We start from the raw sequence: 6,032 nt of genomic DNA, 5'->3' as shown, positions 1-6,032 counted from the left end.
AGGTGAGGATAATTAGACAGAAGAATAAGTGGTAAATTCTGGGTCACTTGGAAGCTCGGTCAGAAACTCTGGCCTCAAAGGGGCAGGATTTTATTTGTTCTGCAAAAGTTGAATGCCTTTTGGAAGCATATGCTCCACTTCAGCTTTAGTTTGTTGAGCTGAATGTGGAAACCATTCAGTGAAATCCTAAAATCCTTTGCATGTGCGGGGCAGACTAAATGCCTGTAACGATCTCCTCTGGCCTTAGAAATCTGGAAGTGGGGCAACCAGGACGTGGTACTAATGTTTAGCACTGTAGCGACACACCAAATGTTTTCGTCGACTGAGATTACTGTGCTGTACACAGACATCCCATTTCTTTCCCAAACTCCTCAGGGAGCTGCCGAAACCTCTGCTGAAAAGCACTTCACCTTAGGGTAGTTCCATGGGAAAGGAATGCAAAAGCAGCCCTCTCCAACGGCCATCAAAGAGCGGATTGCCCAAAGCCACCAAGACAGAGCTGATCAGAGTTGCAACACTTCTCTCCGCTAAGGTAAAGCTGTAAAGACTAGGGTCACTGGCCTGAAAATTAAATCCTCCCACCAGCAACCCATGCAGAAGAAGGGAACACCCTCCCTTGACTGGGTGCCCACTGGACATGACAGCCCACGTTCACCAGTTAAGCTCAAAGCTGCGCTTGCTGCAATGCTCTGTGAAGAGGTCAAATCCAATCGGATCCCTGTCCTTGTCCCTTCATCATCAGATGACTCCGCAGCACGGGCAGGGGATGACAGCACACTGGCAGCCTCACCGGAGCCATAGCTACCGGAATGAGTCCCTGCGCCGCCTGCCCGGCACTAACAGACACCTGCAGCACTGACCAACTGCTGAAAACCACTGCGGTCATCCAAAGGCACCTCCAGTCCTCTTGGCCCACGGGATCAGACACCTCTACTTGGGTGCTCCTCCAGATCACAGCCACTGACACGTAAGGCACAAGTCACACCTACATATATATATATATATATATATATATCTCTCTCCAAGTCACACCTACACTATATATATATATATCTCCATTTCCATTTGCCAGCTACCAGGTCGTCCGATGTAATTCTGCATTTAGAGAGCATCATTTGCTTTATTTCAATCACATGGCTAATTAATAACTTTGTGGTATTTGGGGACGGGGGAGGGGCCAGGCTAAATAGCTACTTGTCAGAAAGCAGATTCAAATTCTTATTCAAACATCTAAGGACAAGACCCACTTGAATTCATCCCCTGCCACAGAAATTTCACTTGGTGAGCTGCCCTGCATAAATCTGCACATAACACACTTTTCCAGCAGGCAGTATTTTGTAAGGCTTAGTATCTGACAGATACAGCCCTTTCAATGAAAACAGTACGAAACTGTCACGATTACTTGAGCAGACATCACTGACAAAAGGAAATTTGTGCCTCAACTGTTGCTGCAGAAATATTTCAGGCAATATTTTTTCAAAGAGAATATAGATCTGGAGGGACATTGCCAAGGTTTTAAAGATCAAAACGTGTGACTTGCAGTGTTATAATTGGATGGGAACAGTCCTCCAGATCTGAAACATCGGGTTTGGTTTGTTTTTTAAATCAAGTACCACATTTGTAGGATTTCTGTAGGACCTATACATCCCAGCATCTGTTTCCCCTGCTCGGCAACAGTGAGCTCTGCTGACAGAGCCAGTGAGTCCGACAGGGCTAAACAAATCCCTTCTGACATGACAGAGTGTTACACAGCCAAACGCTGAAACTCACATGAAAAAACAACAGACTGCTTCAAATCTAACTCTTTTGGAAACGCACGCCTTGCTTTAAACTCACATTCGCCAACGAGCAGCAGACCAATTATCCATTCTCCTAAAGCAGCACGACAGAAACAAATGCAGCACGACAGAAACAAACGCAGCACTCGGCCTTTGGCAGTGTTTAAGGTAAAGCAGCGGGAGGAACCGCGCTGTCTCCTCGCCAGGATGAGGGGTCATGCTCCAGCCCATAAGCAGGGCAGGGCTCCAGCCCAGCTGCAGGAACAGCGCTGGCCAGGCTGCCGGTTCAGCCCGTGTCCTCCTGCGGTGACCCACCGCTCGGCATCCTCTCTGTGTCCCACCCTCTCCCCTCCCACCCACTGCCTCCTACCCGACTATCCAAGGGCCCCCTGCCCTATTTCAAGAGGGAACGGATAGTGTGGAGGAGCTTCGAAACAGCTTTCCTCCTGCCAGCATCACATAGTCATCTACCCGAAACCAGCCTGGGACCACAGCTGGGACCACAACCAGCTTTGGCTGTGATGGTCTCAGGGACCCTACAGACATCTGACTCTTGAGACAAGGGTCCTTGAACCCTTCCTGACGTCACCCTGCAATGAGTGTCTGGCCACGGCAGCAGGACCCTCAGCCAGGGAAAAACCTTGCGTGGTCAGTGGCACCTCAGACACGACGCCATGGCCTCCTTCACCCTCCAGCTCCAGCGGCCATCCCAGCTCAGCCACCAGGCAGTCGGCACCGCGCAGCTGTCCCAGGTTTCACTGCTGCAGACACCTGATGTCCCCAGCCCCCACCAGCAGCACCAGGACCTCCAGTATCCCTATAACAGACTTGTTTGCAATTTCCATCAGTGAGGAAGAAAGAAACCAGAGGAAATAAAGGCACGCTCTGACTATTTTCATTTCCCTACAGCCCCTCAGCACTAAGATAAAAAATAAAGATGACTGACGGGAAGAAAACACTGCAAGACTATGAAAATGTTGCTCTTTTAGCAGAATTTTGCGAAGTTAAAAGATCTGTTCTGTTTTTATTGAGGAAAACTCTTGCCTTCTCTTTCTCCATGCAAACCAAAACAAACCACCACTTCTTCAAAGATGTTAAAAAAGCAAGGTTTTTTTAAACATCCTTCTTTTCCCCCCAGGAACATTTTTGCCAAGATGAGCTTCCAAAAGGAAAAAAAAGCTTAGATTAAATCCTTTTAAACAGGTCTAACAGCCAGTATTTGTTTCTGGATGGGATAAACAAACCCAAGGATTTCCTACCAAACCTGGACAAAACACTACACCTATAAATTCCTAAAGAGACACTGTTGCCTAATTTCACTTCTAGTTTGAAACACCACCAAACACAAAAATGCAGACTTTATCTAGAGTAGCTGTCATTATGCAAATGCAGACTTTATCTAGAGAAAGCCAGCTAACCTCTCCCAACTCACTTCTCCTCTAAAGTAACCTGAGTAGTCTCTCAGAAAGGGAAGGCATGTGATGAGCTGCAAAATACAGGCCTCGCTGATCAACACCCTGAAAAACCTTAGCTGACACCAAAAAGCCACTTCCCCTTCTGCAACCCCTTCTGATCCTCTCTTTCTTCAGCCCCCCCAGAGGCAAAGCCCGTTACCTGCCCGGTCAGGGTGAGGTTCAGCCTCTGGTGAGGCACGCCGATTATCAAAAACAGAAGCAAAAAACACCAGATGCAAAGGTAACCGCAACCTGCACAAGGAACCTACATCCTTGACACAGGTCCCCATGCCGTGGCACGGCAGCACCGGCTTTACCTGCCATGTCAGTAGCTCCAGCTGCTGGTGGGCAGACAAGGCTGTGGTGTGACACCAGCTGTGCACTGCATTGGCATCTCCCACCTCTGCACCTGCCACTGCCTTCGGCCAGGAGAAACCCAGATCCGGCTACACACACACGGAGAGTAAAATGACATCACTGACTTCTGGCTGACCTGTATTTCAGGATGTTGCAAGGGCCAATGTCACAGACAGATCTGTTAACCCACCAAAATTACAAAGGTGATACTGTCTGCTGGTCTTTTAACAACTGTGACTCATGGCTGGGACTCATCTGCTGCAAGCACACCATCCCAATGCTGGAAAGATGAAGAAAGCACAGCCTTCAAGGGTAAGTGAATGAGAACATCTCCATCGGAATTTCCAACACAAACGTTTTCAAAGAGCAGTGTTTTGATGTGGATGCCTTTTATCCAGAATACCAATACCTACGTCTTTGCAGGTAGCATCTGCCTTGACTTGGCTATGAAGTTCCACAGGCATTTCAGGCCATCACCTCTGTGCTTTCAAGCTCAAGACTTATCTCCTAGTGCCTTATTACTGTGCTTAGTTTCCTGAGAAGGGTCCCAAGTAACTGGATGATATCTTCCTCCTTCTCAGTTTTGGTTCACTTCACAAACGATACTTGCCCACAACAATGGAGACCACTGACTGGAACATGGCTACAAGGACATGACTGGGGAATTGAGGAAACGGGTGCAAATTCACACCCATCTCAGACCCCACCAAACTTGTCAGCTCTCGCTGCAGTGGCTCCCATGCACGAACAGATCTGGGAACTCACTGCAGACATGTCCCCCCCTGCTTTCAGAGCCATGGCTAGCTCGGTGTTTCCCCAGAGCAAGTGCTTTCCTCTGCAGGAGATGCTCCATGATCCAAGACAGAAATATTCTGTGAAAGCTGGAGTTATTTCAAGTTCCAGACTATTAGGACTACCAACAACTAACATACTAAAGCAGTTGCTTGCCCTGTCTGCTCCCAGAACATACGGCACAACCAACACAATCCGAAAATCTTGCTGAGAGATCAATTCATCTAACTAATTCATTGCGAAAGTCATAAGTAAAGTATTTTTAAACAGGTCACCACCAAAATCTGCAGGCAAATACCCAATTTTATACACATGTTTACAAATACCATGTTCTATACGCTTTATCTCTACTTAAAACCAAACTGTCATGGCTAAGCAACACTGATGTACTTGCTTACCTTCGAAGTGGTGAGTCAATTCAATGGATTGATTCTCATCTTTAAACCGCGTTTAGCGAGACACAAACACGAAGCATGTCAGCACCTGTGCAATCATTCTGTATTTGGGGTTCCAGATTCACGGTTGTGCTACCAAAGGCACCTTAAAATCAATTCCGGTGACTCTCTCAGCACATGGAAATCCCCACAGACAGCGGTGCTGACACAACTGTCCTATCTCAACCACCTCCCGTGCACTGGCTTTAGGGACTGTGCACTGTAAGCTAGCACAGTGCCCAGTACGCACTGAAGCACCGGCCTAGGCAGCTCTAAAGCATTTGACTGCTTGGGCCAACATCTTGCATTCACCCAGCATCTCATGCCTAGAAGTACCCCAAATGGCTCTGCAAGCTTCACGATTTTGACATGTCTGTTGGTAAAGAGCACAAAGTACCCACTGCAGAGATGCACCAGACTTTTAGTAGCAAATACAAATTCTTTAGCCTTGCCTAACAGTAGCAGACAACAGCCAGTGGCAGAAAGTAAAAACATAATAATTTGAAAACACAGAAAAAATCTGGCTAACACACATTCCAGATGAGTGTTTGGGAGATTATACATTAAAACTGACATTTCCCTTCTGAATAAAAATATTCTAGAGTAGCAATTTCAATCTTCTGTAAAGAACAAGAAACACTAAAAAGCTCCCTTCTGTAGGAATATGTTTTCCTTCTGTCTTCCTTGACTGTCTCCGAAAGAACTGGGAGCAGCTCTTTCCCACAGACACTGCAATAACATATGCAGCTGGAGTATGGGTAGCTATCATATAAAATCCTCCCGAAACTCCACCAAATCAATACATCATCAATCATTTTCTTCCACGGGAGAAAGGTGTGCCAGTCAGGCCTCTTCCATTTTTGTCCTCAATCCATTCCTGTAAAGGTAAGATATCAACACAAACCAGCTCTGACAAATGCTCCACTTCTCAGAGGTCTGTCCCACCTGGTTGCAGGATCTGGTTTTGAACTCAAACAAAAACGTAGATTGAAAGGTCCTGTTGCCCTCTGGACCTCCAGTTTGCCCATGTGTGTTTTAAACAACTGTTTACCTTGGTTCCTCCTGAACAGTTACACACAATGAAATAAGGTTGAAATAGTCCAGGTAGCATGTGACAGCTGATCAAGCACAATGGTGTCTTTCAAAGCAGTATGAACTTCTTCCTGACCTGGAGGACAAAACAAATCAGACTGGTCCCAAGAAACAGCTTGTCTGCA

The sequence above is a fragment of the Tauraco erythrolophus genome, chromosome 2 (assembly GCF_009769465.1).
Source record: "Tauraco erythrolophus isolate bTauEry1 chromosome 2, bTauEry1.pri, whole genome shotgun sequence".
NCBI lineage: Eukaryota > Metazoa > Chordata > Aves > Musophagiformes > Musophagidae > Tauraco > Tauraco erythrolophus.
The sequence above is the reverse complement of the archived record's forward strand: the minus strand, read 5'-3'. Positions refer to the sequence as shown.